General features: G+C 42.9%; 1 pseudogene; it reads right to left on the bottom strand.

Annotated features, from left to right (window-relative positions):
- Positions 1-2,795: 2,795 nt before the first annotated feature.
- On the bottom strand, positions 2,796-12,769 carry LOC107298325 (annotated as a pseudogene).
- Between the last annotated feature and the right edge of the window lie 235 nt (positions 12,770-13,004).

The raw sequence follows: 13,004 nt of genomic DNA, 5'->3' as shown, positions 1-13,004 counted from the left end.
CCTTGAGGGTGATTAGAAACAAGGTCTGGATGCACTGGCTTGCTACAAGCCAGTATAACACGTTATTCTTAGAACACATGAAACAACTCACAAGATTGATTAGAGACTTTGACTTTCCTAGTACAACAGCAATTGATAGTCTGCATCTTTCTCTACACTTACGCAAATGCCGGTTTAAGCCTTACCTATGCCGCAGTGCCAGGGTTTCCCCTACCCAATGCCAAGCCAGCCTACAAAGCAGACAGATGGTAATCCTTGCCAGGCCTCTGAGTACTTTACCAGCTCCAGCAAGCAAAGGAGCAAAGCATTTCCAATGGGTAAACACTCCCTGGTTCTGTGTAAACACTCGCTAGTTTTTGGACCAGAAAGACTCTGTCTGTCTGTCTGTCTGTCTGTCTGTCTGTCTGTCTGTCTGTCTGTCTGTCTCTCTCTCTCTCTCTCTCTCTCTCTCTCTCTCTCTCTCTCTCTGTGTCTCTGTGTGTGTGTGTGTGTGTGTCTATCTATCGCTCTCTCTATCTATCTCTATCATCTATCTGTCTATCTATGTCTATTGTCTGTCTGTCTGTCTGTCTATATACCTACCTATCTACCTACCTACATATCTATCTCTATCATCTATCTCTATTATCTATCTCTATTATCTATCTCTATCATCTATCTCTATCATCTGTCTGTCTGTCTGTCTGTCTATCTATATTGTTTGTCTGTCTATCTACCTACCTATCTATCTCTATCATCTGTATCTGTCTATTTGTCTATCACTACCATGTCTATCCATCTATCTCTATCATCTATCTATCTATCTATCTATCTATCTATCTATCTATCTATCTATCTATCTATCTATCTCTATCATCTTCTATCTATCTATCTATCTCTATCATCTTCTATCTATCTATCTATCTATCTATCTATCTATCTATCTATCTATCTATCTATCTATCTATCTATCTATCTATCTATCTCATCTTCTACCTATCTATCTATCTATCTATCTATCTATCTATCTATCTATCTATCTATCTATCTATCTATCTATCTATCTATCTATCTATCTATCTATCACTACCATCTGTCTATCTTATCATCTGTCTATCTATATCATCTTCTATCTATCTATCTATCTATCTATCTATCTATCTATCTATCTATCTATCTATCTATCTATCTATCTATCTATCTATCTATCTATCTATCATCTGTCTGTCTGTCTGTCTGTCTGTCTATGTATATCATCTGTCTGTCTGTCTGTCTACCTATCATTTATCTACAGTATCTATCTATCTATCTCCCTCCATCTATCTAGCTGTCTGTCATCTATCTACTGTGTCTGTCTTTCATCTATCATCTCTCTCTCTCTCTCTCTCTCTCACACACACACACACACACACACACACACATTCCCTGCCTGCCCGAACAATTCAGCAACTACTAACTTCAAGGCAAAAACAGACACCATTTCAATAAGTATTGTAAAATGCCTCATTTACTTATGGTGGCATGGATAATTAACTCCCTTTCTCTTTCCGGGGATATTCTCCCCTTGTTCTCCACCACTTTCCCTTCAGCCAAAAGAGGGGTGGGGGAGGGGTGGGCTTCTAACAGCAAAAGGCAGCAGAGGAAAATAAATGGGCTCAACTCCCGCACCAGAGGTAACGAACGGCAGCTAGGAGATTTAAAAGATCCCCCACCCCACCCTTGATACCTCTGAACAATCTTTATGCCTTCCGGATGGACGCTCTAAAATTCTCTCCAGGCTTCCAGTTCTCGAACTTGGCACTTCGATCCCCTGAAAGAACAGAGCTTGAACACTTCCATAGACACACAAAACCAGCCATGGGATCCTGCTGAAATAGGTGTTTGCCTGAAATGTTTATTTATTTTATTTATTTATTAATTTAATTTATATCCCGCCCTTCTCCTTGCGGACTCAGGGCGGCTAACAACCAGATAAAATACTAATCACAAAAAACTACAGATTAAAAACATAATTAAAAACAAATATTAATAATTGGTCTAGTAGTTAAAAATTACTTTAAAACCCCTTTTACTTTAAAATGTTCCTTTTTCTGGCAAAGCCGAGCACCCAGAGAAACACACTTGTTTCTGATCATTTGGTAACCGGCATCCGTTTGCACTTTGGAAACCAATCTGGGCTAATTCAGGCTCACGGTAATTAGTTTTTCATTGTGGCTGTAATGGGGCCGATACACCACCCTGAATTACTCCTCCTAATTGGTCTTTTCTGTTTGCTGTTCAGAAAAGAGAAAAGCGCGACCTCTGGGTTACTGACTCTTAGATAATATCCTTCTCAAATCGGTCAGCCCAAAGTTTTGCAAGTTCTCCCTTCAGCCTTTTCAAACCGCCTAACCCTTGACTAAATTATGGGGTGGAACTTTCTACTGTGGGAAGTCAGCCCCCCAGAGAAGGAAATATTAAAAGGGCAGAAAAATATATTTCCTCCAAGGATCTTATAGAGGCAGAAAAGCGTGCCCAGTTTTCTTAATAGCCCCAAGTCTCCCTCCCCCAAGCAGAAACCAGCTCTGTAGAAATGCAGATGTAAATCATCAGGAAGGTTGAAGCTAGGAGATTAGTAATAGTAATTGTTAAAAAGCATATTAGGTCGGTAAGATGCATCTTTGACAGGATATTGCAGAAAATTTCAATGTAGGTAATTTAGAATCCTCTATTTTCTGGGTAAGACTGCAGATTATTAAAGAGAATTATTATAAGTTTGATTACCAAGTCTGCTATTTGGCAATCATGCCTTTAAAAAAAATGTGTCCTTTTTTTTTTTATATCACATAGGGAGTATCCAAGACAGCTACACCAGCTGCTACTCCACCATCTGCATGTTCTATAGCCTTTGTTCTCAAGAGATGGCCCACATGCTTGTTCATCACAAGATTCTGACCATGTCTGATATGGACTCCAAAGATTCCCAATTCAGACACACATTCTGATATTTTCAGTGGACAATGAGCCCTCAATAAGTAATTTAGTGTTGGGAGAGGCTTTAATCTTATCCATGAGAATATAAGAAGTCCTCTCAGAACCGTCCTTAATTTTCTCCAGAACTTGCTTGAGCTCATCTCCATAGAGATTATTCCCTCCTCCTTCCCGTTGTGGTTTTAACACGAATCGATCTGGATCAGCAATAGCAATGGCAACCATCTTCATCCAGTTCCAAGGAGTAGAGACCTGTGAACGTTGCTCTCAACCAAGCCACTGCTTCTGGTTCATTTGGCAAGAATCTTTCCAGGACTCCTGGTTGGCTGAGCTCCTGCTGAACCTTTTTAGTTCCAACACGTTGTGTAGCTATATCAGGACATTTAACTGCTCTGGACTTTTCCAGTAATAACCGTGCCTCCCAGTTCTGTTCATTATAACTTCTTGGCATATAGCCTTCCCTGTAGTATACCACTGCTACTTCCAGCCCATCTATATACAATTTCTTTTCGCTTCCCAAAGAGGATTAAGAAGACAAAGACACCTAAAATCTGCATACCTCACCCAAACTCTATTAGCCCCAGCCCCAGGGAAGCAGGATATGACCTTTGGACATAATAAGATTAACCCATCACCATCAGAATACTAGAAAGGCACACTCAGACTCAGGTCAAAGTTCATGCCACAAGAACAACTCCACAAACGAAAGGCTCCAGAGGGTATAAAAACCCACTCCCTACATGTGCTCACTCTCTTTTCTGCCAGGCTCTCCTCTTCAATAAACTGCAACTTTCTTTCTAAAGCAGTCGCCATGTTGTTTATCCCTGGCTTGGATTGAACCATGATGAAGACTTTTCTTCCAACACTACATCTGTCCAGATTTTTCCTTATTTCTGTTTTTCTACTCCATTTTTGAAAGTCTATAGAGATTCTCACTCATCCAGGTCATGGGTGTCCCAAAGGTGCTTTTTCCAAAAGGCAACTGGACTTTCTTGGGGGGGGTCCTTGAAAATGTTTTGCTTCTCATCCAAGAAGCTTCTTCAGTTCTTCAGAAGTTTCAGAATTGAAGAGGGTTCTTAGATGAGAAGCGAAACATTTTTCAAAGAAAAAAAAAACCAAGAAAGTCCAATTGCCTTTTGGGAAAAGATTCATTCTTTGAAGGTCTGTGTTCATACTGCCAGTCAAAGTAAAGCCTGGGCAAATTTTCTCAGATTTTGCAATGCTGGCTAGGCTGGGAGTTGAAGGCCAGGTATTTTAAAATGCTGAAGACTGGAAAGCATCGGTCAATATAGCTATCTGTGAGAGATCCTTGGCACTCTCAAATTGGTTGTTTTCTTGCTGTCATTTAATTACCCAACTAGGTAACATCATCAGTGCTAGAAGGAAGGGGGTTACATTTTATGTAAACAGAGCAAACTCAGTTCCCTTCTAGCACTGATTATGTTCCCTAGTTGGGTCAAGAAACGTCTGCAAGAAAACAACCAAGCTCAGAGAGCACCAAGGACCCCAGAGTCCTCCTCCTCCTCCTCTTCCTCCTCCTCCTCCTCTGCCTCCACCGCCTCCTCCTCCCCCCTTCTAGCACTGATGATGTTCCCTAGTTGGGTCATGAAACGTCTGCAAGAAAACAACCAAGCTCAGAGAGCACCAACGACCCTTCATTTCAACCCTGAGCTACAAATATTCTCCTGTATTAATACGTGTCTATACCTTATTCCCAAATATTTCTATTGGGGAATAAATACCAGAGTGCAAATTATGCTAAAATGCATGGAGATAGTTCGGGTGGATGAAGGCTCAAAAATGTTCTTTAGTTTTCTTTTTTAAACAAATGTGTTGCTTTTCTGATTTCATTCAGTTTGTCCTACTGATGGCTCATTGTCTACGGCATAATAAGCCAGCTTCTACATGAATCCCTGTTGTCACGAGCAGGCATTTTATTATTCACCCCCATAAAAAAAGAATTACAATATTAGGGATCTGTATCAAGCAATTAAGTGACTGCGCTTGATAAAAGGAATGATATCCTTGACAGAAAGCAATATTGGATCATTAAAATGAGATAGAAAAGGCTGTTGCCTTTGCATTAAAGAAATAGGTGCTACAAATGCACAGAACGGTGCTTAGACTAATTTCTGAGGTAACCCCATTCTCTGGATTCACACAATATCCTGAAACATACACCAGAGAGGTGAGCTTGCCCAACACTTTGTACTACTCAAACAAACCAAGCTTAGCATTTTGCATAAATGCAGCAGCTAAGAATTCAACTGACCTAGTTAAGTATGAGGAGAGGGCAGCCCTGTTTAATGGCGTTGTTAGGCAGCCCTGTTTAATGGCGTTGTACTGAGAATGCAGCAGGAGAATGAGTAAGGCTAGTCAACAATCTAACATCTGAAGAGGAAGATGTAGTGCAGCTGACTCAGGGGTGTTATCTAATGCTTCAAACTTGGCCCTTTTATGACATAATAATAATAATAATGATAATAATAATGATGATGATGTTGATGATGATGATGATGATGTTGGAAGGGACCTTGGAGGTCATCTAGTCTAACCCTAGGTGTAGGGTTTCAGGCAGGAAACCCTACACCATTTCGGACAAATGGCTGTCCAGTCTCTTCTTAAAAACTTCCAATGTTGGAGCATTCACCACTTCTGGAGGCAGGTTGTTCCACTGGTTAATTGTTCTAACTGTCAGGAAGTTCCTCCTTAGTTCTAGGTTGCTTCTCTCCTTGATTAGTTTCCATCCGTTGCTTCTTGTCCTGCCTTCAGGCGCTTTGGAGAATAACTTGACTCCCTCTTCTTTGTGACAGCCCCTGAGATACTGGAACGCTTCTATCATGTCCCCCGTCGTCCTTCTCTTCGTTAAACTAGACATACCCAATTCCAGCAACCGTTCCTTATATGTTTTAGCCTCCAGTCTCCTAATCATCTTTATTGCTCTTCTCTGTACTGGGTGCAGTATTCCAAGTGTGGCCTTACCAAGGCATTGTAGAGTGGTATTAATACTTCACGTGATCTTGATTCTATCCCTCTGTTAATGCAACCTAGCACTGTGTTTATACAGAAGTCCACAAGTCATAAAAGGGCCAAGTTTGAAGACCCCTGATCTAATGCAGTGTTTTTCAACCTTCTCAGGTTGAAGATGAGTGGACTTCAATTCCCAGAATTCCCCAGCCAGCCAAATAGTTAATCTGCTTCTTCTAGGATCCTGCCCTTCCTCCAAGTTGGAGGAAGAGAGTTGGTCTGAAGAGAACAAGGTTTCTTCAGAAGCCTCATTCAGGACTTGTGAAAATTCCCCTTCCTATAAACAAGCCTTGATAACCTACCAGAGACAAGGGCCCACCTCTCTATCCACCCTCCACATCAGCCAGGACCAGCAGAGGTTCAAACATACAGTAGTGGCCAAAATTGTGGAAACCTTTTGGGAAAAGTGTATTTTTGAGGTTTGACAGCTAATAACACCACTTCTTTTGGAGTAGTACCCTAAAATTATGTATCAATAGAAAGATAATTTAATCAAGAATGTAATGCAACAAGGTTTGTTCAATTATCTGTACTGTATTCTATGAAACGTTACAGCCAAGTAACCAGAAAAAGGAAGCACAACTTGCTCAGGTTGATCTCAGGTAGCTTTCCTTCATCTGATTGTAGCCAATGAGCATGAGTGTTTAGAGAGCCAATCAGGTGTCATCTTGTTTTGGCAATGAGCCAATCAGATCACGGTAGGATTCAGTGATTGATGTCATATATTGAAGCTGAGAGGAGGACATGTGTCAGTGTGTTATGTGATCGCTATCAAATTGTTTGGGTTTTTTTTTTGCAATCTTTCATTTAGTGAGATTGTAAAACATAATAAAATTAAAGGAATGGTGCAAAGAGTTGACTGGTTGCCCAGAAAGCAATGTAAAATAGTATTTATTAAGTGAAGAAGGCTACCGTTATAAAGAAATTAGAAGAAAAAATGGTGGAAACTTAACCAAAGGTGGCATTTCTACTGTACACTTTTCCCAAAAGGTTTCCACAATTTTGGCCACTACTGTAGTCACCTTTCGTCTGCTGGATTTGGGTTGCGATTAAAAAAAAGTCACAGTTTCAACAACAGCTCCGTGGCTACCATCCTAACTATTTTTTAAACTGACTCTGCAGTTTAGGGCACACGGAGTGGCATTCCAAAAAATCTTGGACAACGCTTAGAAAATCTGTGCGCTGACAAAATTTCCATCTGTCAATTGCAAAAAGCCACCCAGCTTGGATCCACATATGGACTACGCTGAGACATTACAGTTTGTCTTCGACTTACAACAATTCATTCAGTGACTGTTCAAAGTTACGGCACTGAAAAAAGTGACTTACGGTCGTTTTCCACACTTACGACCATTACAGCATCCCCACGTCATGTGATCAAAATTCAGACACTTGGCAACTGACTCATACCTATGACCGTTGCAGTGTCCCTGGGTCATGTTGATCCTCTTTTGCGACCTTCCCCACAAGTGAAGTCAATGGGGAAGCCGGATTCACTCAACTAACTTAGCAACTGCAGTGATTCACTTAACAACTGTGGCAAGAAAGGGCATAAAATGGGGAAAAATTCACTTAACAAATGTCTCACAACTTGAGGCTCAATTGTGGTCGTAAGTCGAGGACTACCTGTACGACATCTCAGGTTCTTGGGTAGAACTCAAGGCCTGCACAGGCCAACACCAGTTAAATGTCTGTGGAGATTCTCAGTCATCCAAATCATAGTTATCCCAAAGGTGCTTTTTCATGAGGCAACTGGACTTTCTTGTTAACAAGAAAGTCCAGTTGCCTCGTGAAAAAGCATCTTTGGGAACACCGGTTAAAGAACAGGCAGCAGTTATTTGTTGTGTAGATAATATCACTGAGATGCAGGCCAACTCCTAAGTTTCCTCCAGGGACCTGGGTGACAAAGCCTAGCAGATTCGAAGCATCTCACTGGGGAAACAGAGGGAAAAATGTTATTTGAATCTTATTGCAGCTCAGGATGACTTCAGCCTGTCTTACTCAGGGGATGGAGCCGAGAGGATGCAGCGGAAGGGAAAAAAGGCTGCCACAGCACATTTATGCCCTGGCTGAGCTTAAAAGAGAAAGGAGTAAATAATCTGGAAAAAAATAACAATGCAAAAGGCAGAAACAGGCTTGGAATCCTAACTCAGGCCCACTGCAAAGCTCAAGAAAATATTATTTTACTCGCAGCCAATAGGAAATGCTCACAGAAAGAGAGAGAAACACACAAGGAAGTGAAAAAGCTGCCCAAACAAATCAGGCAACATAAATAGGAAAGAAAACAGCTATCAAATTATCATCATCATCATCATAGCTTAAAGTCTCCAGCCCAGTCCCCACCAATCTTTGCTGTCTTCCTTTCCATATTCCTGCTTGGGGGGGGAGGTTTCTTGGATGGGGACAGTTCTGGCTGAGCCCACCATTTTAAGTTTTTAAGCATGTTCCTGATACCTTCACAGTAGCCGGAGATATCTTGGGAAATAAAAGTAAAACAGTTCAGGTTTTGCAGCTTTTCCAGCTCCTTAAAAATAAATAAGTAAATATCATTCTCAAAAAAAACAAAAAAAAAACAAATGAAAGAGTATGTAGGAGCAGAAAGATAGGCCCAGGGCCTGGCTAAATTTTTAAAACCTCAGTCTTCTAAGCAAAATACCATAATGGAATTATGATAGAAGGCAAAGCTGTAATGGAATAACTCAGCATGTCAAAATTAAGTGCAAAGTATGTTGCTTCTTCTTCCATATAAACAAGAGGCTTGTTTGTTTGTGAAGTAAGAGTGCCCTGTTTTCTCTCCAAAATGTAAAAGAGAAATAAAGTGCTGCCACTTGTTACGACCAAAAGATAAAAACACCTTCAACTCAACCTTGACACCAGTTGCCTTCATGGGAATGGCCACATTGCTTCCTAGGCAGTTCAGCTAGTCCTCGACTTACAACAGTTCATTTAGTGACCGTTCGAAGTTACGAGGACACTGAAAAAAGTGACTTATGACTGTCTTTTCACACCTATGATCATTGCAGTCTCCCCGTGGTCACGTGATCAAAATTCAGATACTTGGCAACTGACTCACATTTATGACGGTCGCAGTGTCCCGGGGTCATGTTGATCCCCTTTTGCGACCTTCTGACAAGCAAAGGCAATGGGGGGAAGCCAGATTCACATAACAACTGGGTTATTAACTTAACAACTGCCGTGATTCACTTAATGACTGTGGCAAGAAAGGTCGTAAAAGAAGGTGAAACTCATTTAACAACTGTCTCGCTTAACAACATAAATGTTGGGCTCAATTGTGGTCGTATGTTGAGGACTGCCAAGTGCCCTCTTTCACAAAGCTGATCCACTTCCCAATCCAGCCAGATGGGTCTAGAACAGGGGTAGGCAACCTCGGCTCTTTTATGACTCGTGGACTTCAACTCCCAGAATTCCTGAGCCAGCCACGCTGAGGGAAAAGGGAGAGGTTTCCAAGCTGAGCCATGCTGGCTCAGGAATTCTGGGAGTTGAAGTCCACGAGTCATAAAAGAGCCATGGTTGCCTACCCCTGGTCTAGAATTTCCTTCTGCTTTTCCACAGAGACGCTAAATCAGATTGACCTTTGTTTTATTTCAAGATCTGTTGAAGTCAGCAAATGAGGCCGCTGACAGAGACGCTGCTACAGAACGGAAAATCTCGAGCTGCACAGGGGAGACAAGGATATTAATCATGGTTAATTTATTCAAATATAACTTTCAAATGGATTGGCCTTAGCTTTTTTCTTTACTGATGCCCTAACAGTTCCTTATCCTGACTCTTCCTGTTTTATCATGTGGTCCTCGACTCGTCAAGACAAGAGCAATAAACCAGAGATCGAACCAGTTTCAACCCCAACCCAAAGTTGAAGGTCTAAGCCAGATGTTTTGTGGGAGTAACACACACCGACAGTGTGGTAGAAGAGGATCCAAGGGAGCAGAACTTTTTCCCTTCCTCACTTCATCCAGCTAATAAAAATAACCAGCCTAGATCCACAATGGCCGAAGCTCATGAGCAAAAAATTCAACATGCTCAGGTTGCCAGCTTCCTGGAGCAGCTGCCTCTGAATAATTTGCAACAATTCAAGGCAACCTCATCATGAAGGAGGACTGAGACAACAAAATTTGAATTTGGGGAGTTGTGATCCCAGCACCTCTGAAGAAATCAGGTTGGAGAACTTACTTGCAGAAGGGAGATTGCAACCTGTAGCTGCTCAATTAAGGATCACGGCAGATGCTCATCTTGGATCATGCAGCACAGCCATGTCTGACAACAGACTATTTCACAAGATACAGCAAGCAAGAGCTGGCACTGTGTTGTAGTTACAGAGCAAATAATGTTAATTCAACCTAACTGTGGATAATTGGCATGAAAGACTTTTTCTTTCATGCACAAAAAGCACTTACAAATGAATAGAAAGAATATAGAATAGAATAGAATGCAGACTAGAGTAGAGTAGAATAGAATGCAGAATAGAATAGAATGCAGAATAGAATAGAATGCACACTAGAGTAGAATAGAGTAGAATAGAATGCAGAATAGAGTAGAGTAGAATAGAATAGAATAGAACAGAATGCAGACTAGAATAGAGTAGAGTAGAGTAGAATAGAATGCACACTAGAGTAGAGTAGAGTAGAGTAGAGTAGAATAGAATAGAATGCAGAATAGACTAGACTAGACTAGACTAGACTAACTAGACTAGACTAGACTAGACTAGACTAGACTAGACTAGACTAGACTAGAATAGAATAGAATAGAATAGAATAGAATAGAATAGAATAGAATGCAGACTAGAGTAGAATAGAATGCAGAGTAGAGTAGAGTAGAGTAGAGTAAAGTAGAATAGAATGCAGAATAGAGTAGAGTAGAGTAGAATAAAATAGAATGCACACTAGAGTAGAGTAGAATAGAATAGAATGCAGAATAGAGTAGAACAGAACAGAACAGAATAGAATAGAATACCTTATTGCCCAAGTGTGGTTGGACAGCGGACACACAAGGAATTTGTCTCCGGTGCACAAGCTCTCAGTGTACACACATACAACAACAAAGTGATAGGTCATAGATCATAACTCATAGTTACAATCATTAACCATAAGATAATGATAAAAAGCAACAGGACAGAAAATGAGAAGAGGACATTTGATTCGCTTCCTTGGATTTCCTAAAGCCAGACAAAACATTTCCCTCTTTCAGTTATGTTCTCTACTCCATCGGATTCTAGATCAGTTGAGAGCAAGGTCAATGCATCCCAATACAAGGGGCAGGAACCAAATCCTGCTTGGTCCTGGCATGAGGAACTAAGCAGGACGGGGATCATCAAACCCAAGACTGAGAAGAAAAAAATAGACCCCACGAAGGCAAATCCATTCCCTTAATTTTGGTAAGAAGGCTGCGCAGACATGAGACAAACAGAAATCAAACTTTTCTAAACCATATTTTTATTGCATCACAGGGCGAAGAATGTCTTGGAGAAGACTCCAATATTTCCTTGCCATCTCCAGAGTCTACCCCTCCCGCGCTCATATTTGGTTCTGACAGCCCATCTCTGTGTGCATTTCAATGCTCTTCTGAATATGAATGGGAAACCCTCTCAATTCTCGGATGCAATCCCAAACTAGCTTTTCAAGGGAGACATTTTGGAAAAGTCTTTTTTTCTCTCAACAGGATGGCACCTTCAGGCTACCATTTGCACTTCTGAGTCACAAAAGTCGCATTTCCACAGCTAAGAAAGAGGGCAGGAATCAAACATGCAAAAAAACAACAACAACAACTGCTAGGGATGGTTAGGGTTAACTTGGTTTGTAAGAAAGCGGGCTTGTAGGAACGTTGTAGGCATCCAGTCTATTTTCCTCAGTTTCGGATTCAACAAACTGCAGGTGAACTCAGTAACTGACTTAACAACTGTTGCTGTGCAGATAGAGGTATTTAATAAAAGGAAGAAGAATTCGATGACCGTGTGAACTTGACAAATGGGCCTTTTCTAGAACCAACTCTGAATTCTGGTGAAAAGATACTAGCCGATCTTGTTCCTGACAAATTTAACAGGTGTTTTTCTCCCAGGTGCATCACATCTAAGCCAAGAAGATCGCCATCTAATCTCTGCGCTTTGACAGCTAATGCCCTAACACCTTTGTTAGTCCTTTGCATGGCAGGAGATTGTTGTGGCTGCGGTTGTGGCCAGAAAACACAAGCAGACCTCCCCACCTCCTATCCAGCCCTTCAGGAATATCTCTTCTCTCCAGCATCAAGCAATCCATCCCAAGGAACTGTCCAACCCCCCCCAACACCCCCCCGCAGCTTTCTCAGCAAGAAATCAGAAGCACCAAGCGCCCTCGCCTTAGCCCGGACTGTGTGTCCAAGCGCCCCGTGTAAGTTACACTGCTGGGGTTTCCTGGTGGTCTCCTTTCCAGGGATAACCACCGAGCTAAAGCCGGTGGAAGCTGGAAGAGGAGAAAAACCCTCTTCCCCGCGATGTATGGAGCTCCACTGCCGCTTTCCGGGGAAGTCGAGGAACCCACAGGCTTTCCCCCAACGGCGGAGCCCCCCGCCCGGGAGGGGAAGGGAGGAGACCCCCGTTTGGCTCGCGCCCGGGGACTTCTTTGCCCCCCCCCCCCAGGGAGGGCGAGGAGGCTGGCAGGCGCCGCGATCGCGCGTGGCTCTCTCTCACCTCTCGGCAGGGCGGCAGCTGCAGGCTGGCGGAGGCGGCCACGGCATCGGCCGGGCAGCCCAGCAGGAGCGCCCAGCCGCCCAGCCAGCACAGCGCGCCCCGCAGCCGGATCATCGCCCAGGGCAGGCAAGGGTCGCCCGGCGGAGCTTCGCCCGGCCGCCGCTGCCGCTGCTGCTGCTCCGGAGGTTGCTTCACCCTTTTGCCTGCAAGCGCCCGGCTCCTCTCCGCCGTCGTCCCGGGCCTGGAACGGGTCCCCGCTCCGTCCGCTGCCCTCCCGGCCGGGCGAGAGTCGCTCGCCACCCGCTCGCTTGCCAGCTGCTGGGCGGCCGAGGAGCCGGGAGAGGGCGGG

Source organism: Protobothrops mucrosquamatus, unplaced genomic scaffold (assembly GCF_001527695.2).
Source record: "Protobothrops mucrosquamatus isolate PMUCROS unplaced genomic scaffold, P.Mucros_1.0 scaffold3881, whole genome shotgun sequence".
Lineage (NCBI taxonomy): Eukaryota > Metazoa > Chordata > Lepidosauria > Squamata > Viperidae > Protobothrops > Protobothrops mucrosquamatus.
The sequence above is the reverse complement of the archived record's forward strand: the minus strand, read 5'-3'. Positions and strand labels throughout refer to the sequence as shown.